Raw genomic sequence first — 27400 nt, forward strand, 5'->3', positions numbered from 1 at the left:
CCAACAGGTTCTATGAACTGAAAAGCTACTATAAATTCTGATCCATAATTTGAATTAATGCTAGTCTATTCCTTGTCTGCTCTTCAAAGACTGCAGAGACCTGTGTCTTGACAGAACAATATGAGAAAGAACCAAAAAGTCTGTGCTGAACTGAAAGTGAGTCACACTTTTCATTAATGAGGAAATTCAGATTATTTCAGACCTTAGCTAGAGTTTCACCAGCAAGCATAAAAACCCAGCAGGTAATAATGACACAGAAGAGGCAACTCAAGATTGTAACCAGCACAAAAGAAATGAGATTGATGTTGAGAACATGATTCAGACAAGGAGGTTCACAGAAGTGCCATGAATGAGGAAGGACAGCAGCTTACAAAAGTGGTCAAGATTCAAAGACTGCCCAAGGCAAATGTGCTGCTGCTGTACATCAGTGGCTGGTCATGGGGAAATGCAGAGCTTACGACCTGACACTTTTTTCTGTGGTTGTAAGAGAAAAGATTAGCAAGAGATGGGAAAAAAGCGCAACTCCTTAAGTGTTCAGACTGCTGAAACTTAGCTACCTAGGGACTTGCTTCCTATGTGTGATTGGAAAAGCTCCATTTGGCACTTGCAGTGTAGGAATCTGTAAATGTTTCAGTTCCTTGATTAATACTAATACCTCTTTCCCCTCTGCAGCTGTGTATTTTTTTAAAAATAATATTCAAGATCTCCACTATTCTGGCAATTCTTGAAGTCAAAGGCCAACTTCAAGCATGTTGATTTGTAGAACAACACAAAGAACATTACTTTCCTTAAAATGACAGAAGAAACAAGGCATGACCTGCTTCTAACCCACAAAAGAAATACAGAAAAAGAGGCACTAAAAGAGATGCTGAAAGGAGAATTGTCAAGTCAAGAGAGCACAAAGTTCCCAAACTTCCAAGTCGCAGTCCACAACTACTGAATGTCTGCTTCCCCATTAAGTTTCCTCTAAACAAAAAGAAGCTAAAGATGATTGGACATGTGAAGTCTTCCAAAAGCATGATTTCTTCAAGGAAATGGAATAATTAGTCACAAGGAGGCAGGCAGGGATGACAGGAGAATATTCAAGACTTAACACAGACAGCACTGAATGCCAAATGAGCAGCAGGTGAGAGTTTCAGTGAGATCCGAAACTGCTCCAGGCTGGACTGTCAGCTGTCAAGAGAGATTTCACACCAGAATAAAGTGCACAGGGTGCCACAGGACTCCACTTTTGGAACTGACATCTTGGATATCTTGTCACAGAAAAGAAGCAGAAAGCACACTGACAAATAAAACATACTATGGGACATGCTTAACAGATTTGTCTGCCTTGGGTTTTGTATTTATTTTACGAAGAGGTATGTCAGACCAGAAAAGCTAAACAAGCTCAGCAACAGAGCAGCCAGGCTGGTGAGGAATTCTCTTCCACAATAATCTGAATGCCAGCATTTTCTTGTGCAGCAAAACTGGGAAGCCATTCATGAAGTACTATCATAAAATAGAGCATTGAGCCTGCAAGACCACCACAACCTTATTACAATGAACAAGCTGTATTTAACAAGGGGATGAGGAGAAGTGAGGTCTGTATACACAGAGCTTTGCCTTCATGCATATTAGTTACATGCTCCTACACCTGCATGTGAGATCAGTGAACACAAGCACAGAAAACACAAACATTTCAGCTGCCACCTTTTTGGAAACAGCATTCTGTTATGACTTCCATGCCACTACAGGCTGTCAGCTGCAATGGCTTCTCTTCCTTTGCAGGAACCTTTAACAGCAGCACTTGGATTATTCCCCCACAATCATGTTTCAAACTGCCAACAAGAAGCAATTTGAAGTCATACCTCAGTAGGTACTCTTCACTTATGGCAGTGAAGTTAACATCCTCCCAGAGAGCAGGGAGAGGAGCCTAGCCAGGGCATCCAAGATGGGCCAGGTCTGCTGGGGGCCTCTGATTCTTAAAGGCAAGGCAAGGAGCCATCCAGCCAAAGACTCTGGTTCTGGTTCAGCAAGCTAATCTTAATGCCCAATTAATCGTCAGCTAGTTCTCACACTCCAGTTTCTTATCTGTGGCTAAAGATCATCACAATAAAAGTATATGACTTTTAGATGTCTTTTAAAGCTGTTAAACCTTGGACAAACACTTTTCAGGGCAGATAAGCACATAAAAAAGAGGCACAGTCACCAAGGTTGGTTCTGTCCACTGCTGCTTTCAGCCACCTCTCCTGCAGCCAGCATATGCCAATATTCACACTTGAATGGACATGGTTGTGGCCATCAGATGGGTGACACTGTGACACTGCTTGCTCCAGTCTGGTCACTACTCTTGTTCAATACAAGAGGAATTCAAGCAACTGAGGCTGAGCCCCAGCTGATACTTCAAGCTGTAAATACTGCAGTGAAGGTCAGAACAATTTGTTGGTGCTTAACTAACACTAATATCAGTACAGAAACCTAGAAACTGGAAGCAAAAGTGAGTTTACCCACGAAGTTGTTCCGAGAATTAGGAAGCACGGGAATTTCCAAACAAAAGGCATTTTGCTCTTTCCTTATTCAAGCAAGGTGTTGTTCTCATTGCACAAAGAGCAAACATCCTAAAAATCTGCACTTGTGTTCTGTACTAGCACATACCTTTATGATTTGTTCTTAGGGAATAAAGCCAGTTTGTGACACTGAAATACAATAAAGCATCTATAAAAATTCAAAATAAATTTGCATCCTAACGAAAACAGAAAAAAGATTACTTCTTATAAAAATCTAAAACACTCCTAAAAATTTGATTGTACTAGGTACCATGGGATTTGGAACCTAGAAGACTCTGTATGAAGACAGTTTCAGTATATTGACAATATGAAGCAAATAAGCTTTTGCCACAGCCTGAAAATTCAAAAAGAGCAAAAAGCTATTAGAAATAAATGTTTTCATTACAGCACCTTGGAAGAGAATAATGCATGACACTGTTTAATTTGGTTATTACTACCGGACAGCAAAGCTTTTTGATCAAATTACAATTTGCAATGAGAACAGGAGTTCCTCAAACAGAACAGCACTGCATGCACAATATCTAAATTAAGCTCAGAAAGAGAAACCTAAAGTGGGACAAGGAGCTTAAGATCAGAGAAGAAAAGTAACCTTTCCTCTTCAAAAAATTTTTGTATCTAAAACGTGTAAAAGCACACAAACTTCAGCATCTCATCCTAACTAGGTCATTTTTTTGGGTAGCCTGGGGTACAATTTTTCAGTCTAGCTTTTAATGAGAAAAGGGATTGTGATTGTGCTGTCTCTCCTCTGAGCCTCCCAAAACCACATCGGAACCAACTGGACAGCGTTGCCATGAAAATGAACAGCTGTGAGGGGAACAGAAAGAGAAACTTAATGCAGTGTCCCAGTGAGCAAGAGGCCATAGAAGTGCACCCCCATGGTCTATCAGTCAGTCAGTGCACAGACACACAAACCAGCCAGGAACACCTGCTCCCTCCCTTCCCACCAAGCTTCATGGCCTCAGTCTCCTCCTGTACCATAAAAGCAGGGCTGGGCTGGAGATTTAGGGGTTTTGTTGTTTTATTGCTTTTTTTTAGGGTTTGGTTTTGCTTGGGGTTTTTTTTGAGGATTGGGGAGTAGGGGTACAAAAAAGGATGTAGAGCACAGATTAGTAGGAAAACAAAGTTCATCAGTTTCACTGCTCTTCACAGAATTTTCTTCCACACTCCACGGGATATCCTCAGAGAGACACACAACCAGATACCAGGACAGGGATTTCCAGATCTTCAGTCTTTCCAGCTCACTTGCTTTCTATCATCAAGAATTATTGCTTCAAGTTAGCACACAGAAACCTTTATCTTAAAATTGAATTATTAAAACAATCTGAACTTTTTCTCTGTCTTATATTTCAGCATTTTATAGCTTCAAATAAATTCCTAGAACATACTGAAAAGAATGTCCATCTTTCACCATTTTTAGACAAGTCTTCTGAGTTGGTTCTGTTTCCAAGTGCTATTAAAATATGCAACATATATTGGCATACTCTGCTGTCTTGTTAGAACAGTAATGCAAGCTGAAAGCAGTATATTGGTGACCACATGAAATCAGTTTACTCAGGGCACACCTGTCAAAAATATTAAAATAAGGCTGCCACGGAAGTCTTTACTCTGGAGCTCTCAAGCATGAAGGGGTCCGACTGCAGAGTATCATTCTCACAACACCCAGCACACCTCAGCCTGGCCTTCTGGCAAAACCCACTGCTGAGTCTGGGCAGGGGCACTGAACAACAGATAAACAAAATGCAAATGGCTTGAATCACTCCAAAGAAAGACTCAGGCCATGACTGGGCAGCACTGGAGTGGCAGGTTTGAAATTTGTTTTGTGTGAGGGCAGAGGTCTTGGCCTGTCCACTCCTGCTGTTTGCACAGGGGAACTACTGATTTATTTATTTTTACCTCCATGCATTTTTCATGCTGGAAGTGCTATTTACTATTTCTCCAGAGCATATCTATATAGGACCAACTAACCAGAGGTTCAGGTATTTCCAGGACATGCTCTGAAAGAATATTCTGAGGAGGGTAAGAAAGGGTTGCTAAGTGACCGACACTGATACAACTTTATACAGTGAGAAATATGAGACAACTCCTCACCTTCTTTTATATTCACACTAAAATGCTAAGTCTAATTCCTGCACAGAAATGAAAGCACCATGGATATTTAAAACTTTTTTTCCTCTGTGCTAAAACAAATAGGCTATTTTAATTACTTTAAACTTTGCCCTATGATTTCATAATTGCATGCACCTTCCTTGCTGTGAAGAAGACCTGGATATCATACATATAATAGAACAGATGAAGACCAACAGGAAAAATCAGATATAAGCAAGTAGGCCAAACATCTGAAAACACAGAGAAGATGTGCACTGAGCATTCTCCACACAGGAAGCTTCTGCCACTTGCAAGCTCTCCAGAGCCACTCATCAGTGCAGTTTCCCAGTGCTGAGCTCGGAAGGCGTCTCTGGAGGTCATCCAGCCCAGCCTCCTGCTCAGGGGAGACCTTCTTCAAAGTCAGGTCAGGTCCACTGCTGAGTTTTCAGAACTCCCTGCGTGAAGAAACTGCAGCCTCTCCCAGCAACCTCTCCCAGCACTTAACACCCCCCCTGTCAGGAGTTTTTATGGCAGCAATTATGGTGTGATATTCTCAGGCAGCAAAAAGGCCTGTTCTGATACTTGAACTGCTATGATCTCAAGCAATTAAACCATATTTCACCACAATCTCCACAGGCTCTAGCCTGTAGAAATTATTGAATAAATAGGAAAACTATTCTTGGTTTGGAAGGTACAGGCTATTCCTTCTTTTCCTATCTGACCTAGAAAATCAGAAGCATAATCAAAAGATGCTATCATGATATTCTTGCAAAAGAACAACCATGTGTCACTTTAATCAAAAACATTGTGTATTTCCCATGTTCTAGTTTGCAAGATGACTGAAGAGCTGAACATAAAAGGTAAGTTATGTTTTACATTGTTTTATTCTTTCAACTTACTTATTTCCTTGGCTGTACTTCTTTCAAAAGCCTTGTGAAGTGTCTTAGGGGATTAAACAAAACAGCATCCCCATCCAAGGGATCTCAATTTAGCAAGTCTGCTGGACTATGCTGTCATGAAAAGAGCTCTAACAAACACTCCCTCCTGCTCAGTGTAACAAACTTCTGATTCTAAATAAAGGACAGATTCGGAAAGTAATTACATCAGCTCTAAGAGTTTAGATTAGTAATATTTAGAAGTAATAACATAGTATTAACATAGTTCAGAATGCCCAAGAAGCCAGGGACTGACACTTTTAGTAACTATCCAATAATATGCTGAATACAATTAACATTTAGTCAAATACATATTTCACTGGATGAGAGAAAAGAAAAAAACACAACTTTTAAAGGGCTTAAATTTTATCTACTAAAAAGACAGCAGAAAAGGTAAGCCAGTGCAATTAAGGAAAGCTGATTTTTATGTGACACTATGTTCAGCTCTTGCCTTTTTGGAAGTTTACAGCATTCCTTTGAATGATGACACATGGGTTGGCAAAACAGCTTTAAGATTCAGCCTGAGGCAGCAGTAAAAATAAAGTGTTTGTATTTTGACTTACACTTGCTATCTGCAGCTCTCAGTAATTACTTCCTAATCTCGCTGGGCTACCAAAATACAGTATAAAGTCATCTGAAGTGCAAGAAATCAAAAGCATCTTTTAGAAATCAAAAGACCTCTTAAGCTTTGAAAGCCTGGGTCACAAGACAACAGATAAGAGAAATGCTGTCCAAGCTCACGATGAGTATTCTTCTGCATTTCCAATTCAGGTTCCTGTACATTTCCTCTTTTCTCTCATGCACCCCTAGACAAAGCTGTTACATTTCATCTATGAAGTTAACCCCCAGCTGTGATCTGTATTTCTATACCAGGCTTTTAGTAGAAGCAGATAAAGAACAGGAAAGATCAAAAGATAATCAGATGATCACAGAACAAAGTATACTTTAATCTCTTCCTCTGCTGTTTAGGGGAAGTCCATGATTGAGATACATATGACAGTCCTATGTGGGGGAAGTGGCTGAACACTATGAATTTTTGATTTTTTTAACTTCTGGCTCTGTTTACAAAGGAAGCATTTTATCTTCTGCAAAAGAAATATACTCGGATAAAATATTCCCAGAAACACCACGAAAATCATATTTGGAATTGAAGATAGTTTCATCTTTCAAAATGGTTTTTCAATGTGCTTTGAAGAGAGAACTAGGAAAAAACAGCTTATATTTGCATTTGAAGTACTCTGTTTTTATGGAAAACTATTTCAATCCAGATTTCCTCCAACTCCTGTTTTACAGCAGGTCTAATGCTTTACTTTTGCTGCACAGCACACCACAAGTCTTTGGTTCACATGATACAAGTGTCAAATCACAGACACCCAAAAGCCCAACTGCTCACTATGATTCCCACTTCTGCCTGCTTGACTGGGCAACAACAAACCCCAGCAAGGACCAACAAGGGTAAAGGCAAAGAGCATGTCCCAGTCATTCTCACCCTGGCATGCAGTCCTAGAAAATGATGGCTCATCCTCTTGTGACCAGTCTAGGCCCCTTTTCCTCCCAAAGTGTGCCTTCAAGAAAAATCTGCTGCATGAATAATCAGTAACAACTTGCTTACAGCATCTTAAAACAACAAAGTCTCTTCATCTCTGAAATCACCAAGTAGAGATCAAAAAATTACTGCAGTATTTTTGTCAACCTTTTCATTGTTCTTGAACCAAGACCTATCGATCAGATCAGCGCTATTCTTTTACTTTCTGTTAATCAAAGAGATCCTCAGCTTCAAATCTAACAAAATTTCAAGTCTATCAGAACAGCAGAAGATATTCCTCAAACCAGAGTCTACCTATCTACACTGCTGTCTGCCAACTGCATGAAGAATATCTCTGCATTGCCAATTCCTGACAGAGTGCATCTGTGCTCTTAATGAATCCAGCCTTGAAATCTCAGCAGAGGAAAAAAAATAGAGGTAGTATCTCATCTTCTACAATTAGAAGAAAGTATGTGAAGGCAAAGGTGTCAGAGACCAGCAAATAAAAAGAAAAAAACCCAAAGCACTTCAAGAAGCTTATTATAAATAATTACTGCAAAACTGCCTTCTCAAGAATACCGACAAAATACAACTTAATTAATTTTAAAATGCAGCTCATCTTTAAAAAAACAGTCCTCCCAGGAAATTCTGAACACAGCAGAGTTTAGAGGAATCTGGTAAATGAAAGAGAATGCAACTTCAAGTATGGCTTGGCACTTCTTGAACTCAAGACTGAAATGAAGTGCTGTGCAAACAGACATGACCATACCAGAAAACTCAAAACCACAGTCTCTCACTTCCACATGAAGTTTGTTCCACTCTAACTAAATTTTCTAAGCCTATATCCAAAATGCAAAAAAACCTATCTAACCTGTCTTTCATGGAAATTAACTTACTCTCATAAAACATCTCCTGCTCTTCCATTTTATCCCAGTGAACACAGTGTACTATGAACGCAGTTAAGAAAGAAATATTGCCCCAAATACTAATCAAACTCTAGAAATTAACACAGCATGTGACATCATCAGAATATTTTACTGAACACTGAATTGCATGGAAGACATTTATTCCTGCACAGAATTCAACATCTCACTAATCCTGAGTGAAATTTCCCACCATTCTAGATGATGTCTTCAGCTGTGTCTGAATCCATTGCTTCTTAATCAGGAAGGAAAAGGAAAAAAGATATTAACAGTAACTCTCTTTTCATTTGCCTGTATTTTATTATTTATCAGAATGTATGGGGAAAAAAATATTGTCCACTTATTTAATGAAGTGACAGAGGTTTAACTTCAGTGATTTCAATGCCTACACTGTATACTTCACTGTTAGACTTTATTATCTATGACCAACATCTTGGAGTTTGGGAAAAATGTGGGAGTTTTATTAAGATTTTTGTATTAGATGGAAAAAAACCCAAACAACCAAAAAAACCCCAACAACCAAACCACACTTGCAAACAATCTGGACGAAGGAAAAAAATACATTAAAAATTTAAAACCCTCTAAATCACTTGTGCTAGAATTTCTAGTCATACTAGAAATTTCAGTTTCTACAGCTCTAGTAAAAAAGTATTACTGAAGTTGAGTTTTCAGGAGAAAGTCACAGACCCTTTACCCAGACTTGTCATAGTATTCATAATCCCAACTTCACATTCACTGCTATCTAAAGCATTTCTTACCTTTATTGAGGTGTTCATGGAGAAAGCAGTGCTTTCCCTAACTGAAAATTTAGATTCAGAGAACATGTTCCCCAGCAATGTAAGAAAGGCAGGAGCATGTTGCTTCCTCCTGTAGAACACAGACTTTAGGAATGTGCTACTGGAGACCAAGTGCATGTAAGACACAAATGCCTGCTGGTGCATGACAGTGTTCCTTATTCCAACTGTAAAGTGTAATTAAAAGACTCTTACCTGGAACCTGCATGCAATTTCCTCATTTCTCTCACAGTTTCTCCGAGTTTCTACCTCTTCTTTGTGATTTACTTTGCCAGGTAACAAACTATGGTATTATTTTGTCTTGCCAACCTTAAATGTTTTATTTGCTGCCTGCAGGTTTACACCAACTGCAGTTCTGGAGGTTTCAGATCAACAGATATCACTGACATCTTGAGAACAAGGCACCTCTACAGCCCTGGGTCAGACAGGACACTACTAAGGACCAAACAACCCCAGCTCCCTTTGAAGGTTTCCCGTGTACTGGATTAAGAGAATTAACAAAAATCAATGAGGATGTTATCCTTCTACAACATTCCTAGTGTGGAAGTTGTAAAAGTAACTTATAAATTTTTCTGACTGAACTTCACATTATTACCCAGAACCAAGTGTTTATCACTGTTACACAGCCAAAAAAAGTGTAACACAAGCAACAGCAACCTTTTAAAGAAACTTCTGATAAAATTGTACAGTACTGCTGCTGCTTCAGAAACACATTAAAACTGGTGCATTCCACACCATCCACAAGGCCTTAAAGAGATGTGCCTTCAGATTTGGAATACAAAGTTGACAGTTTTAGCTGAAAATTCTTTTTGCGTGCTTATCGCCTGAGGGCTTCTTTAGTTAATATTAATGAAATCATGTTCACTTCTACCAAATAAATACTTAATAAAGCAATTCTGTGTAATGTATTAATGGCAATCTAACCTTTAAACATGCACTTTTATTTTTCAAAATTCAAACCTGAAAGCCTCCAGGTGTTACTCTAGAAACTAAATGAGAATACTCAGATTCTTTGGAAAATTTATGCTCATAAAGAATTATCTGCTTGTTATAAAGATTCACACAGGCACAGTTTAGATATGCAGAATGGAAAGAATAATTTACAAATGGAGCAAATGCCAGATTTAAAAGTATGCAGAGGACACTCACTGATAGAGTAAGGGGTTTACATCCTAGGATTAGAGCTTACAGGATCTTGCACTGCTAATGACACTTCAGAGGAAAGAGTTTTGATTCCCACTTCCTGCAGATAACTTGTATCTAGGCAATGAAGCTTCCAGTATTACAGCAGTGTGGAATTTTCCCCCCATCAATTCTACAGAATTCCTACACGATTTTAAGACTTCATCCCTTTGTTTCTCTCCCTAAACTGTATAATAAGCAAAACATTGCTTACCTTTTATACCATCTCTGGCCTGAAGTGTTCTACATCAGTAGGAAGTATTATTTTTGGACTCTTCTAGCAAGATTTGTCACCACTCTAAACCCTTCTAGAAGTCTGGATAAAAAGAAATAACTTGCCCACGCTTCCTAAGAGTCATAAGACATTCTTTTTTTTAACATGATACTTTCCAACTAAACTGTACACCAATGCTTTGTTATCTTAGGAAGCAATTGCAGGACCTGAAAACACCAGGTGTAATATTAAAGACAAATCTGCACCTCTCTATGTAAGGAGAACTACCACCTTAACATTATAAATGCTTCTGAGAAGAATCCTTTCTTTCTTCAACCTGCTTCACACTGTTTTGGAAGTTCTTTCATGGTTGCCTTTACAAGATCCCAAAAGAGCGTCCAACTCAATCCAATTCAGAATACATATAAATGCACTTCCTGCAATGTGGCATAAAGTCACAAAATACATTAAAAATGTTGTAATATTGATCCATCAAGCCAGGCTCAAACCAGTTCCTGGAACTGTTCTCCATCATTATATAATATCTATAATGCACTAGTGGATAGGCAAGAGGGAGAAAAAGGGGGAGGAGGTAACTCCAAAGACTCTGTTAAGCATGATTCCCATTTCCTCTACACATCTGCTAAATCTACAAGCAATTATTTTGAGGCCAAGAGCAGCAAATTCTTAGTGTTATATCAGAACAGTGAGTTCTACAGGTTAGACAAGCATCATAGTGTCAAAAAGTGGGTTTTCTTTGTCTTGGGGCTTTTAAAAACAATTTTCCATTTTCCAAGACAGTTATTCAGGGGGAAAAAAAGAAAATCATTAAACTAGGTATATGTAAACTCACACTGCATTTTTATCTTTATATAGTCTTACTACTTTGCCAATTTATTCTCCAGGGTATGGACTGCATCAGAATTATACTTATTCACTGACAGCTGTGCTGCTGATAGCTGAGATTAGTTACAGTGAAGGCCACTCCACTTTGGAACAAGGATGGGTTTTGTTATCAATCCAAACAGCCTCTGTGTCTCAGGGAAATAAGGGACTTCATCAGTGCACCAACACAACACAGAGGGCTGGCAACAGCTGTAATTAAGGCAAATTCATAGTGTCTTAAGTTCAGCTGAGAGAGGACAATCCTAAGTTATCTTCTCACTTCCCAGAAGAAAATTGTACATCTTTAATGATATGTCATCACCCAGTTTTTTAAAACCATCTCAAGATAACTTTATTTTAAAAGTGGCCTAAGCTGAATGTAATAGACGCATAAGAGATCATCTCTCTTAGTACAAACTTTTTGTATTTATACACTTCCTCTGTATAGCCCCTTTTTTCTCTCATCTGCTCAGTTTTGACCAGGAATTTCAATCAAGCTCTCCACTACCACATTCAAGGTTTACTTTAATGGACTACAAAAAAATCAACAACACAGATGCCAGGAGAATATATTGTAAAAATCTATTTTTCATCCTATCAGCAGTGCAATGATGAATTGCTGAAAGGATTGCACATGAAAATTCAGACCAAGGTCATCAAAATAAATGCTCATTCTCACAAAGACTGTATTACATTTTTGAAGTAGAGGAGGAAATATTATGTGCATGACTAGAATTAAAACCAAAGGAAAGCAGATTTCCAAGCAACTACTTCATGGCAATAGAAAGACTGCTTAGGTAAAATGTTCTCGTCTACCCAAATATTCATGCTTTATGAGAAATAAAAATCATTATATCCTTAATAAATGTAGCAGCAATTTGTCTCCTAACCAGTACCTAGCAAGCTTATGAAGCTTGGATTGAGTACAGCCCATTTCAGCTATGCACTCAAACACAAGGCAAAAGAAGCCTTTGAGAGAAAGTATATCAAATTGTAATTCCAAACAAATCTCCTTCAGAGTTTATCTAATGCTGTCAATTTTTCATGTTTGACAAATATGAGAATTTTCCCAGCAGCTAAAAAAACAAAAGGAAAGGCTTTACCATATCAGAGCCACAGAAAGCAGTGGCAGTGCCACCAAAGAACAAGCCATACATGTGAATACAATTTCAGGTAACACACAATCCAAGTTACAAGTATTAGAAGTTTAAAGGTGAGTGTCCAAACTCACAGTAACACAATTCCAATAAATGTATGTATTTTCTTAGGCTCTAACCTTTAGAAAAGGTTCACCTTAAGAACAGGTTACAGAACCCTTTCCCATTTAAATACCTCTTTGGTACCACAGATGCTGCCAGAGTGGCATAAAGGTTGAAATCCTTTACAGTTCTTGTCCAGCCTCTGTTCTTATTGCTTTTTCTAACCTCTTCCCTAATTACCTGCTAACATGTAAACTCTCTATCAGTCTGGAAATTATATGTTGCTTCTCATGTAAAAATTCTCCTTCACAGACAACTGAAGAAACTATAATATTAAAAACTGAGTTGTTAGCTTAAATAAAAGCTCTTGATTTCCAAAGTCCATGCAGCAGCTTTCTGGATCAAATCTGTATACTTCTCCTCTTCCCACACCTCCCCCAAATTTGGAAGACTCTCTGATTGCTTACATTTCCTTTGTTTTATCTGAATCTCATTTGATCCGTGGCTTGAGAAGAAAGGAGAATAGGCTTTCTCAATGCTCTGATAGGGCTCTCTTTACTCCTGCCAATAAAGGGAGCTTTGCTACAGTCTGCCTGGTTTCTTTCTTTGCCCTGAAGAAAGAAAGAGTTTGAGTTACATTACCTTCATTCAAAAACACTGTAACAGGCTTCTCAGAATCCATCAAGTTACTTCTTTAGTTTAATTAGACCATCAAACTAATACTTAATGATGAACTTTAAAAATAATCTAAATGTAACAAAGATAAATAACAAAGAACAGTACACAAAGCATATCAACATGATTTTTAAACTATTGTTTTCTTCTCCTCCAGTATTGCTCACAAATGACTCAACAAAATAGCATTAAAGGAGGGCATGCACAGTTAAAATCACAGCTATAATTTCTTGCTTTCACGCACACACAAAAACTTCTTCACCCAGATACAATATGGGTCATTACAGACTGTAGAAAACCTTCAAAGCAGTGCCATTTTCTTGGAAAGTCAGATAAATTCCATTTGAAAACACCAACTCAATTCTGGGAAAGCAATTAAGTGTTCTGCAGAGCAGAGCACCCCACAACAATATTCCAAGAGGTCATTACAAGCAAGCAACTTAGTTTGGGGAAGTTTTGTTTGATCCTGGGATTTTTACAAGCACAGAGAAAAAGAAGAAAATGGTCCAAGAGCATAATTAATAGAAATCTTCATCAATATCTATACTCCCATGTTTAGGAATGCATAAAGTTCAACAAATGCTACCACAGTGCCCAGGCCACCACCACACAAGTCTGAAGCGCCACAGCCTCTATTGCTTTTTGATACAAGGTAGGTGACTTGGTTTTGAGGAAGCGGCACAGCGACTTAAACTCTCTAGGGTCGCTCGGGCTAAAGAGTACGCAGACACTAATGTGGTGGACGGTTAAAGGCTTTTATTATTTCTTCTCGTGGGGTTTTATAATCTAGGGGTTTTCTTACATCAGAGGGGGGTCTGTCTTTACTATCTATGGTTAGTAAGGAGTGGAAATTTACTGGGTAGGAATGGAAAATTACTGGCATGTGGTTTAGGGGGCTGCATTCCTATGTTAATTTTCGTATCTAAGGGAACAGGGGCCCTGTCTTCCCGTAACATTGCAAGATCTTCTGAACGCCTGACCCTATCTACCACAAGCCTCTCTCACCCTTATGCGTCAAGGCCAAATTTTGTGAGCGCACAGCAGCAACCTCACCTGGCCATGTACAATACAGAGCCAAGGCACAAAATTTCCCAGGAATTTCAGCAGTTTGACTCTTGTCAGTGCACTTTGCACCCACCTAGCCCCGAGTCCAGGAGGGCGCTGAGGCCAAGCCGGGCGGTCACTCCGCGGTGCCAGGGCAGCGACGTTGGCGGGCGGGCCGGGGCAGGGGCAGGCCGGCAGCGAGGGCCCGGCCGGGCAGAGCGCTCCCCGCTGCCATCCTGCACACAGCTGGGGACACGAGGGGCCTCAGCAGCCACAGGCACACCGACGGGCCTCACAGTCACACAGCTTGGCCTCGGCAGTCACACAGCTGGCTACGGAAGGTCACAGTGTCACAGAAATGCTTACCTGACCCCACACGCGCCGGGACTTCGCTCCCCTTGCCACAGCTGAAGTGCGGGACTTTGTACCACGAGACTAAGATAGCCACAAAGGAGGAATGCCACAAACTTCCACAGCTATAAAACTGGGGTTTTGTGGCTTTCTGAGTTTTTTTGATCTTGGTCATGCGCTACAATTCACCTTTGGTCCTCAGGAAGTGGAAAGGAAAGGCTACTGCTGCTAACAAAGTAGCAGCAATGCTACTTTGGACCACAATCATAGTAAGTAATGATTGGTAACCACTAATGAGTGGTTACAGATTCTGGCAAAACACACACAGGCCAATGAAAGCTCAATCTGGCTCATTCTAGAAACACAGTACCTGGAAAAAGAGCCCAGCACTGAGATTTACAGAAAACTCCAAGAATAAATGCTTACTCAAAGAAAAAGGAGATCTGCAACTGTACGCTTTCCCCACCAAAACAGTATATAAATTACAAGTCAGCCCATTATACCTACAGGTGTCATGAAAGCAGCACAAATTTCTGTACTAAACATTTACATATTAACTCAGCAAAAAACTGAAGTTCTAAAACTCTTAGCTCCGATATTGACTTCAGACACTCATCATATCAATGGCCCCGGGCCACTGCTCCTTCGTATTCTTAGGTATAAATCCAAATTTAGTGCAGGGAGTTTTGCACTTTCAGCCTCTCCTTTCCCTCCCAAGACACCAACCAACCCCTTCCAAACCACAGAGAATTAAGGTGCCTCCAAAGTTTCATTCTTACTAAACAAGTGCACTCCACAGCTGAACAGCAGTACTATGACAGTGCTACGCCCTTAAAAATCTGGCATAAAAAAAATCCAAAGATATTGGTAAGACATAGAAAGGACTGGGGATTTAGCTCCTAAGATTAACATAAAAAAGGAACATTCTCAGAACAATTGAAAATAATTGATCTTGAAAATAATTCCGTATTATATTGGAAAACCAAAGTGAAAACTGACTAAAAAAGAATCTTTTAATACTAATGAAGTACACATAACTGTTTCTCGACTTGAATACACTAGATAATTCAGGAAAATTATTACAAAGAATTTCAATGAATTACAAGCAATAAAAAAGGGAATCAAAACTTTTACTTTCCAACAAGCACAGTTATTGTTGCATGCTACAACATATAGAAATTACTTCCATTATCCTTTATATGTTAGTCAACAAAAAGTACCTTACCTTATTCTCCACTGTCTGAGCACAGAGGATTAAAAACAAAGTATTAGGCAGAAAATGCAGGTGTTTTTTATCAAGAAGAAAACCCAAACCACTGCATCAATAAGCTTAGTGACTGTCCAGCATGCCATGCACACTCTAGGAACGTTTAATGGAAACTTATCCACATCCTTCTTTTTGCAAGCTTCCAGACTTCTGAATTGGAAACCCAAAGGCAGCCGTTCATTACCTCCTCCAAAATGCAGATCTCAGCAACACCACACTGCAAGAGGAGCCACCACAGCTTGATTTTCCCTCCTAGTAATTCCCTCCTTGCCAACTACTGCACTGCAGTCTTTCTGAGGCAAAATGCAATCGGGGGAGGGCTGAAGGAGCCCAGCAAAGAAACACAGCTACAGCAAAGTTCTTTCAGATCATCTCATGACTTCCCAGTCGTGGGCTGGAAGGCATAAACTGCAGAGTTTGGTGGGATCACTTAGCATTTTCTCTGATGCTTCTCCTCATGTTCCCGCCTGCTTTTTATTTCATTTTTCACAGGATAATTTGAGGATAGCACTTTGTGGAAAAACTGGAGTGGATGTGGGGAAAATAAACAATTTTGTTATAATAAAGCTACCTTTAATTCTCATAACCGTAATATTTTAAGGGATTAAAACCAAAATGTCTTGTAAGGTTTAGGATGCTTTGGTGTTTTCTCAGTTCAGGGAAGGAGGAGACACTGGTGAATTTTTTTGCTTTGGTTGTTAAATTGGGGAGTTTAGTCAATTAACTACTTAGCACTTGGATGCTTTCCCTATACAATTAAAACTGCCGTGATTACACAACAGCAGTTTTTGTGAGACAAGTGCCCAGCAGGGGCATTTGTAATTATTCCCCAAGTGTTCCACAACAGCAGCAAAAGAATGAATCCAAATATTAAAGAAGCTCTCACCAAAGCAGTGGGGTTGGAAGGGACATCTGGAGACCATCCAGGCCAGCCCCCTCTGCCCAGGCAGGGTCAGGCAGAGCTGCCCAGCACAGCCACCCCACTGGGTTTTGAGTATTTGCAGAGAGTGACTCTACCACCACACTGGGCAGCCTGTTGCAGTGTTTGAGCACAGCCTCAGCCAAAAGCTTTTCTTGTATTCAGATGGAATTTTATCTTTTTTATTCTTAATTTATGCCCACTGCCTGTCTGGACACTGGAAATCTAATCTCTAATTTGAGTTACCTCCATCCCCCTCCACTCACCACAGCTGTGTTTAAGAGCAATGGGAGCAACAAGGAGCCCTTGTGTCAATCAGCCAGTTGTTGGCTCACTTGAGACAATAGGCTCATCACTGCTTTCCACCCCTCCTTCCTTCTGCATCCTGCAGAGCCAGGCTCAAGGCCAGATCTTTCAGCCCATCCCAGCTGCCTACCATCAGCAACCTATTATTCCTGGAGATCCAGGTCCTCCTTGGGGGAGCATCCTGCCCAGACTCCTCTGGTTCAGCCTCACTGGAACATTAGGCAGGGCTGAGCACCTGCTGGCAATGACATGGAAAGCTCAGAAACCTCCACAGCCCTCTGGCACCTCCCCACCTCCTGTGCAGCCCCCAGGAGGGGGGCAGTAGCAGCAATCAGAGCGTGTTATATGGGCATGAGCAGAAGGAAATGGGAGAGTTTGGAGGGAGATGCATCCTTTGGGGGTTTGGCTCCAAGCAGTGCTAAGGCTGGCTGGTTTTAGGGGCAGGTTTGAAGGTTTTCCTTTCCCTTAAAGGCCAATATAATGGGCAACATAGTTATGGACTCAGATAGAATGAAAACAACTACTACCCACTCCCCCACCAACAGATGGGAGATTAACTTCTTAAAGCTGTGCACAAGTCCTTTGCTTACTCCTTGCAGGGGCTCCTGAGTTCCCATGCACTGAAACAGTGATGTTACAATTCTTCTTCTAATATGGCTTAGTTTACATTGACATTCCTGTAGTGGATAATATATACCCAGTTTAGGCTCCCAAACAAAGTTTTAGTTGGTTTTATATCCAATTTTTACCTATTGAAAAGAATTTACCACTAAAGGTCATCTTCAGCTTCAAATCCCTTCCTTGGTTTGCAGACCACACAACACACAACATTTTAAAATCATAATCACAAATGTGAAAAGGTGAAAGAGAGGCCTGTTAGCTTTGAAACAGAAGAACAAGATCAGAAAAGCTATTAGAGACTTTCTGTGTGACTTAATGCACTTCTGCATATTTCTATTCTCCTTTGTTGAGGAACAGATCCCCCTTCTCTGATCTTACCTGGGCACCTACCAAGTTCCCATTTCTTCATATGTATTACCTTGTATAATAGGGCTCCAGTCTTAAGCTGGGAACTGTCAAAAGTGAAAAAATAACTAGAAATAAGGAACACAAAAACAATTTTATCTTGATAAAGTTGGGAAGAAGAAGGACTAAAAATATCCCTTCCCCTAAAAACCAAACATAAATAGGAAAATAAGATCTTTAATTATTTTTTTGTTTTCTGCAGTTAGTCTAAGACTAGCACCTTAACACTTCCTAAGCTGTTTTGCTTCAGGACAGTGAAAATTACTTCAAGACAGCCATGTGTAGCCTAGTTGCTTTGCCTGGCAGGCATTCACATACCAGCACAGAGGCACACAAGACTTCCTAGGAAAACACCACCAAACACCTAGAACCAACTTAGAAGATGTGGCCAAGGGGGAAAAAAATCTTACAGAAAGATAGCAAGTCTGCTTCATAAACTGTTCATGGTCCTGTGTGGGAGAGTAAAAGAGAAAGAGAAAAGGCCAAAAGAGTGTTCAACTATTCCAGCAGACTACTTCCTTTTCCTGCATCCTTCAGATGCTACTTCTAGATCACAACCTAAAAAGGACCTGTTATACTGTTATGTGAACCTACAAAAAGAACTTATTGTGACAAGAACATGAACTTCTGTATTTAAACACCATCATTAATTCACATAATTTATTACCAACAAGAAGTTCTTAGTCACAGCGCTTAACATAAGATCTAGCAATAGTGTAGCAAAAAGCTTTATTTTTATCCCTTTATACAGAGAACTTTGAAAGAGCCTCTCTACCTTCCAGCCTTATAAAGCCATACCTGTTCTGAGGAAAAAGCCCCAGAGTAGTCCCAGAGCATCACCTGCTGCTCCTCTGCAAAGCCACAACCCCCAGCACTCACCTGAAGGACTGAAGAATTTCCTATGTTCACTTCAAGAGGTTGAAAGGAGCACGTTTCGCTTCTTTTATCCATTCCTAATTTAAAGCTTTTAAACTGAAGGCAAACAGGACTAACTTTTTTTATAGAAGCATAATTTGTTTTTAAACTCCAGAAAAAGTAGAATGGAACAAGGAAGGAAAGCACAACCCCAAACATATTTAAGGTACTGTTCTAAAGGATTCAGGACATTTTCTCCTCTTGCAAGTAAGGTTAAATGCAGTTTTCCAAATTAGGAAGAAAGCTGACTAAGGAAGCTGGTTTCTATGAGTTCTAATAATATTTTTAATCTATTTGAAATCAAACATCTGAGGGGAAGATTTTTTTGTGAAATGGAGATAATAATTTGCTTACCTTCCTTGCAAGTACAACTGATGAAACAAAAAAACCCAGTGTCCATAAACTATCATGCAACTTAATTCCATCAGGCAGAATGCAGAACTTGCCAAAAAGTCCATTCTGATTGTGTGCAGGGCACACAACGAGACAGAACAATGCTACAAGAGGGTTTATTTACAGAAATGAGAATGAAACTTGTTCTGACTTTGAGGTATCACCTTCATTCATAACCAAACCAAACCGAGGCACTGAAGATGGTTTGTTAAATAAATATCATCAACTTAAAGATGTGAAAACGCAAAGGAGAATGAGGTACTTTACAGTGTCATGCAATGATGCTAATACTAAAAAAAAAAAACAAAAAAACAACCCAAAAATCCCACCAAAAAAAAACCCCAACTCACACAACTGTCATGAGGTTTCTCAACATACATATTAAAAACATACACAGCAGAAGAATCGTTCCTACCTACCTGTTTACATGAAAAAAATTCCCACCACAAACCCCAGTGACACACAAGCCTGCAGTCTGTGCTCCGATAGATTAATATATTGTTTCCCACTGCTGAGAGCTGGTCTTGATTCAGTTAAAGCCTAAGCACTTAGGCTTTCCTGCTGGGAAACAAACAAGTCAAGTCGGTTTCAAGCATCTCCTATTAATAGACAGAAACAATTCTCACAAGCCTGAAGGCAAAAAAAGAAAAATAGTAGGTAAAGGCTGCACTAAACCATAACAAACTACAGCAAATCAAAAAGCTGCACTGAAACCTACTAGTTCACTAGAAAATTCATTGCAAAAGTCTGTTTACTTCATGGAGGAAGGCCTCAGTGAGTCAATATCTACAAGAACGTTTTACATAATGGGAAAATTTTTATTGGCCAGAGGTTCACAGTGTTCTTAAATTTCCAGAAACTGCAGATGCAAAGATACTTCTGTTAACCTAAACCAAAACCAAGAAAAGAAACTATCTGAGATGACACTCCATTTCTCAACACAGCTCTACTGCTCTTCAACCTTCTCAGCACAGGAAAGACTTACACTCTGATATTAAAGGATGGAAACGTGAACACTGGAAACAGAGGTAGCTTTTAGACTACCACCAAATGGCATTAAAGCACGTTAGCCAGCGTAAAATCTTGGTTAGCACGTTGTTGCCATTTCTGAGCTGGGACACTAAGAACTGAAGTAGTTTAAGGAACCAGTTCTATCCACTCTTGTAGAAAACTAGTGAGCCAGTCAGAAGGTATTTACAAGAAAGCATGATACCATCTTAGTTCTTCCATTTTCACTTTACTTGTAAAAGCGAGTAAGAGAGCCAAGAATCATCAGTCAATAAAGAAATGAAAGGAGTTCCTTCCTTCTTTTAACAAGGAAAACATGCTGCAACACCACTACAAAATAAAATCCAGTTTACTCAAACTAAAGTGGCTTAAATGAAGGAATCCTTCCTCAGTCTTCAGAGGGCTGATAACAGTTTAAGGATTATCTTTAAAAACTGAAAAGTAAATTCAAAACATTGCACAGGTTACATTATTCCTCTTAATCTGCTAAAAATCACCAATTTAAAAAATGCAAATTATATTTTAGTTGCTGCTTTTCAAATATTTTGAATGATACTTAATAGTAAGCATTTTCATCACACAACTTTTTGGAAGCTGGAAATTGACTAAATATTTTTTAATTAATGTCATGGATCATACATGCACAAGTATCAGGATTAGAGTTCTAAAAGAGACTAAATTGCGAAGCTACTCAAACTAAAGCCTATGTGTTAAATTTCAAAAGCACAGAGATCACATTTGTTTTGGTACTGTAGTAGTACGATTCTATTATCATGACAGTGCAAAACAACTTTCTTAGCAAGCCACAAAGTATTCAGGGGGACACATGATCAGAAGCTCAAATTCAGAAAATCAAATTCATATTCAGCCAGTCCTTAGTGCTGGCACTCCATAACGCAATATATGAACAACTGTTTCTATAGTTCTTATTTTTTTATCTGCTTTAGGTGATGCAAATCCTTTCTAATGTATTCTGTTCTATTGAAACATTCTCATCCTCCACAGTACATCAAGACATCCCATCTCATTTTTCTTCTCATAAACAATTTACCTATGGATTTACCAGCAAAAGCCAGTTGATGGTAACAGAAGAATGAATGAGAAAGGTCTTCTGACTCAAGTAACTATATGCTTCTTTTTAAATTGAAACCTAGTGATGGGGGCTGCCTCCACTGCCCAACAGACCCAACCTGTAAATATGGAGAAAGACAAAAAAGCACATTCAGAACAGAATGCTCCTTTCTGTCATCTGCTGATGCACCCATTCATCTGAAGGCCTAAATTCTATGCCTGCAACACACAGACCAAGACCAGCAATGCTGCTGCACTGCTCAAGTAAAAAGCAATATATGGTAATTACCAAAGCATTCTCTTGGGTGCTCAGCACAGTTCCCCATGTGTCCATCAGTTCACATGGAAAGCAAACAGCAGCACAGCTGTTTCCTGGGGTAGTGAACACTGCTCCTCACCTGCAACCAGGCTCTTCTGGCCAGTCTTGACAGTGCTGTACTTACATGGACTTCACCATCTTTACCCACACATGGATGGATGTAAGCCCTCAACCCCCATGAACTGGCAGGCTGCGCTCCTGATTGGCCTCACTAAAAAACTACAGCCAGAAAAACACTGGCTTTGTGGGTCTGCCTCAGGTCTTCCACTCGAATCTCAAGAGCAAGCATAGCTCTTCCTACAATGTTAAACATCTGGAAATCATGCTGGAGCAAGCTTAATCTGCTACTTTGCAAGATGGCCCTACAGAGCTCAGAACCCTTGGAGCTACCCTTATAAGCTAAGGTAGCACCATAAAACCCATTGCCTCGATTCAGAGAGGAACATAATGGCAGAGAAGCTTCAGTAATTCTTTTCTAATGCTGTATCTCCACATGGTACAGGGAAGAATCTCAGAACAGTAATCTGAAACAAAAAACACCCAGTGCAAATTAGGAAAAAAACTCCAAACCAAATAAAATACTATATAAAAAACCTAGAGCAGAGAAAAAGGATGAATTAGAAAAACAAATCCTTGCAGCAGCAACAAACAGCTGTGTTCCAGCTTACAGAACAGCCCCTGCTCTAGGCCTCCGGTGAATGAGCAAAAGGAGATGATGAAAGCAGGCAGAACACCACTCCACACCTGAAAGACTCTTAATTCTGTAATGGAGACTTGTGTCATTCTACAGTGTTCTGCCTGCAGACTAAGTGCCCTGTGTGGCACATTGGCCCCTCAGACATCACACCTCCAGTCCAACCACCCCCAAGTCTGAGTACACACTGGAGACAGCCCTGACGCCTTCTGTGTTTAGGCAGCCACTAGAAACAATTACATCTGGGCAGACTGCAGGCAGTGGTCACTGGTTTAACACGTGAACACTCCAACATCTATCTCCCCCAGGCATTTCTCCCTCATTTGGTATCGGCAGCAGATCAGTTCTATCAGTTAATGTAATGCTGAAAATTCACCAACCTCATTTCAATTCTCACACTGCCTGCTCTTCTAAAGTCAGTTTGGATTGTCTGACTAGTTCTGCCACAGTCACAGCAAAGCTGTGGTACTGTCCTAGAGGACTGACTGACCAAGTGGGTATCTGCAGGAAGAATGACCCCAAGTCTCTGCTTACCCTAGTTAGTGAGAACAGATTAATAGCCTACATCATCTTAGAACAATGGAAGCTGAACTCTTCTGTATTAATTTACAGCCATTGTACACTAGCTTCTTTACTCCTGCAGTGAACATCTGGTTAAGTAAGGTAGCTGTAGGGAAACAGCATCTCAAAAGTCACTTGCATCCGAACATTAAAACTTTCTTAAAAATATTTCTATTCACAGGAAAATGAGTAGAGACCAGAAGAACAGAGAGACATCAGTTAAAGGAATGCATCATATGGGCTCAGGGAGCTCCAACAGGGAATAAGGCCATACAGAAATGTTATTAAAACACTCACTAAATGCTCTTGTTTCTATCTTATTTAATGTATGTAACACTTGGCAATAGGCTCTGGTGCTTGAGCCCTGGTAACTGACTACAACATTAAGATATTGGTACATCTTTATTTGGCCTTCCCACCTCTTCCTTGAAATTTACTATGTTTGCAGTACTGAAAAAAACCCAAAAAACAAAAGAAGACAAAACCAAAACCAAACCCAAACCTAAAGTCATGACAAAATCATGGTTTTACAGTTCACTTCACAATACCATATAACACAGAACTCATGTTCAGCAGTGATTTAAACTAGGTTTAAAGGTAGGAAGTGAGTTCCAGTACGCTGCAGCTCTGGGCCAACTCTGAGTGATGAAGATACATGATTTCATTTTGGTGTCAGTAACAGCATCAAGCCTGACACATTTCATCTAGTCTTAACATCAGGCTCTAGCATTTCATTTAATAACTCGGGACAGCCATCCATATTTATTATCAAGCGCTTTCCTGCGCATCAATAAATTTTTGCCCAGGCGCATGGGACATGTAGTCATTTCTCAAAAGATACCTGTGCAAATAAAATCCTTCATTTATGCAAAATCTTGTGTTTCATAATTTATTTACTTTTTTTTTTTAAAGCAGAAATATACCATCCCACTCATTTTTGGTGGGTGTATCACAACCCTGCTCTTATCACTCCCCCTAGGTCTCCCCTCACTATCTTCTTCACCTAAAAATAAACAAGACACAATCTCAATACACTACAATATGTTGTCACTTCTCTGTCCTGACCACGTCCTCTCTGATCAACATGACAGTGGGATATGCTGCTGGATGCCATTTTGGCTGTAGGAGCAACAATTATTCCTCAATCTGGAGTCTAAGCACAGCAAAAAGCAGTGACAAATCCTGTTAATTGCCAAAACTTAGCCTGTAAACAGAGTCACTCTCCTAATCACTTCAAACTCAAGGCAGGATGGAGGAAGCAAGGCTGGGTTTTGTTAATTTTTATGTATCTACTAAGACAGTGCAGAATACTATTAGCCTTCTCTCCATACACCATCCTGGACAATGTCAGAATCAAGGCATTCTATTCAAGGTGACCAAGCACAATTTTCTTCCTTCCTGATTGGTTTCCACCTCCAGCTTTGGCCCCACTCACCAAGCCAATCACATAACCAAGGAATGACAAGTTCACATTTGATACGACATTGTATGGCTGGATATCACAGCTTCTATCTTCTAATTGCCCCTTTAAGGGTCATCATTAGCCAGCTCTAAGTTATTATTAGCAAACTGATAAAACACTAATGGCCAAGTTCTCTCACACAACAATTTGTCCATTTTCCACTTATCATACCAAGTTATTCCAAAATAAATTATTAAGAAGAATCATCCCCCTGCCTATTACTTGAACCTGTTATATTAGTTAGTTATTGTTATATTTTGAGGAACTAACAGCATCTGACAATCACACATTTTAATCATGGCCAAGGTTAGAAAGCCAACCAAGATTTTTGCAAACTTCTCTATTTCCCTTTGAAAACAGAAAGGGAGCGTGTAACACCCACTGGCTCTCTCACACCACTTCAACAGCTGTTAAACTCAGGTCAAGACTGTTAAGCTAGGCTTCCAGCTGCTAGATCTGAAATTATTTAAACTTTCTAATTCTAAGAAGTGGATTTCTGCTATGCTACATCTTCTTCAAAAGAAAGAAAATAGGATTAGTCTCAGTTTCTCATGAAAAAATGCATCTCTTGCATTTCTTGCTCAGTGCTTTTTTAATGCTACTGAACTTTTTTTGCTAGCTGGTTATAGTTACCTTGATTCTGTAAATCACACTAAAAATACTTCTACCTGTAATGAAAAGAGAACCTATTGAGACTAACTTGATTGCTCTTGGCCACCACCATTTCTAAAAATGAAGTTTGGGGTTCTTTTCTACTTACAGCTCTGTGGTGTGGGAGAATTCAGACATCTCAGCAACCTCATTCTGCTATCTTTGAAGCAATCCTACCAGCAAGGAGTACTGAACAAATTCACTTTTAATTTAGTTTGTATCTCAGCTCTAACTACTGCAGAGAGAGTCAAGGGTCTAATCACAGGGGCTTAGTACAATTCCAGATGCCAAGTCCTGTGTAGAACTGGCAGATAAAGAGTTTAGCCATATCTCAATTTTTGAGCATCAGCTTCACACCACAGGGGACAACCTACAACATTTAAGATGGTACTCAGTGCCTCTGTGTGCAGGCACCATCTTTGTTCCCTTAGGTTCTTCTAAAGCCAGTAGTCAGTCAGGGCTTAAGCAAAGAAACACCACCATGATGTGTTTAAGTTACAACACAGCTCTTTAAAATGAAATGCTGGTAGACAGGGTAAAAGAGATCATAGGAACTCAAAGGATTCACAAGAGCGTTTTTGCTGTAATAGTCTAATTAATTTTGGGATTTAAAAATCAAATATTTCTTGAGACTGCAGCTCTTTAATGCTACAGTACCCTCATCTACATGGCAGCAGGGTATGAACATAATGGAGTCAACACTTGCACAGATGAGAGCTACAACAGAGGCAGCTGCTAAAATCTAAATCACCCACACAAAAGGCATATGATTGATTCCTTCCATACCTCCTTCCCATGATGACAGCCTGTCTTTTTGGTATTTTATCTAATCACTTCAAACTGAAAAAAACCCACACCTTAGCAAGTATTCCTGCCTTTGAAAAATGTATTTTAACAAAGAGAAGACCTTAAAAAGAAAAATACAGACATGGAAATAGTTCTAGGCAGAAGCCAGCTTCTATTGGGTATATAAATATTTCAATCCCAGCAGCACCACCTAATGGAGAGCTCACCAATTTTCCCCCTTCTTTAACATGACAAATATTTGAGTTTGGAGGTGTTAACAACTGGTACTTTAGCACATGGCCTAATTATTACCCTATAAAATCTGACTAGCTACAAGAGAACCCAAACCATTTCTCCACAGACAATCGCGGTCCTTTTTTCTGCACACATCCACATTACATTCATACAGAAATTTCTTAAGTACACAAGACCTTTGTTTAACCAGGAGATAAGATTTTAGGAAGATTTTAGTTAGAAACTTATAAAAAACCCCACAACAACAATAACTGTGCAGAAAGTTCCAGCTACCTTAGGCATGTTCCAACTTGCCCTCAGAAAGGAAAACAGAAATGTCACTACCTCTGAAGTGTACAGAACACTGACAAACCCCAACCTAAGATGATGTTATGAAGTTATGCGTTCCCAGATATCTTCAGGCTGCAATCCTGCTACAAAACACCCTATGGAAGATGTGCAGCAATTTACTGTAAGCATCAATAAAGTGTGCAGCATGATGCCTGCTGTAAACATCCATCATTAATCTCTTGCCAACAGACATGACAGAACTTATGTATAACTGGACACGTAAGAAGTCGGTTTTCCTTCACTGCCTTTCGTCCTCCATGTTCATTATATAACACACAACACTGTAAGTAAGGGTTCAACTGCATTGAACTTTTCCAATTAACTCAGCACATGGACACTTGTTCTGGAATAAATGCCTTTTTATGTATGGCACAGAGGACTTTCAAAGTCTGTCTGCCCAAGCTCATCTCAAAAGAGTCAACTAATATACTGAGAGTTCATATTAAAAAAAACCCAAAAAACAAACAAAAACACCACCAAAATCTTAGTCATTAATTCTGCAAAATTACAGCATCACACTTTGGCTACATGTACTAAAAGCTTTATTTACACAAACAGGATAATTCCAAGCTTCTTCCTCATTTATTTTGAGAGCGTCTCCTCTGCAAAATACACAGAATGCAGTGGGTAGATATTTATTTGCTTGTCCTAAATCTGTCTTTAGAAAGCAAACAAAAGCACACATAAAACCAACCAAACAAAAAAACCCCCGACACAACAACAACAAAAAAATACCAAACATCAACCAAACCACACAAACTACCAAAAGAGTAAATCCTCCAAAACTCCCTAAAGATGTTACTGGCTAAAATATGGAAAGTTGCATGTCTAAATAATCCTTTTCAAAATGAAAGTGCAGTTCTCAGGAATTTGCAAGAAGGAAAGAGGAATAGGGGAAATTTATGGTGCCAACTAGTGAAAAATATCTGATGAAATTCAATACTCAAATAATAATAAACTTGTTTTATCTTCCTAGATATTGCAAGAGAATTCTTCTGTCCATGCTCAAAACCAAACTGCTACAGAAACCACCTGCCAAACAGTATGAGCAACACAACAGCAATATCTACCAGCTGAAC

At 39.5% G+C, this 27400-nt stretch overlaps 1 protein-coding gene across 7 annotated transcripts in view; it reads right to left on the reverse strand.

The window, feature by feature from the left end:
• TRAF3 (TNF receptor associated factor 3) overlaps window positions 1-27400 on the reverse strand; it is a 70224-nt gene that overhangs the window by 35832 nt on the left and 6992 nt on the right. The window contains exons 1-3 of one of the 7 annotated variants that reach the window (XM_064713573.1): window positions 15584-19595; window positions 14102-14339; window positions 12756-12899 (exon numbers count right to left, since the gene is read on the reverse strand). The exons of 2 other annotated variants lie outside the window; for them this stretch is intronic. The gene's annotated coding sequence lies outside the window, so the exon portion shown is untranslated. 4 more of the 7 variants (XM_064713571.1, XM_064713578.1, XM_064713572.1 and 1 more) reach the window with 4 other exon arrangements.

This window comes from Zonotrichia leucophrys, chromosome 5, assembly GCF_028769735.1.
Source record: "Zonotrichia leucophrys gambelii isolate GWCS_2022_RI chromosome 5, RI_Zleu_2.0, whole genome shotgun sequence".
In the NCBI taxonomy this organism is placed as follows: Eukaryota; Metazoa; Chordata; class Aves; order Passeriformes; family Passerellidae; genus Zonotrichia; species Zonotrichia leucophrys.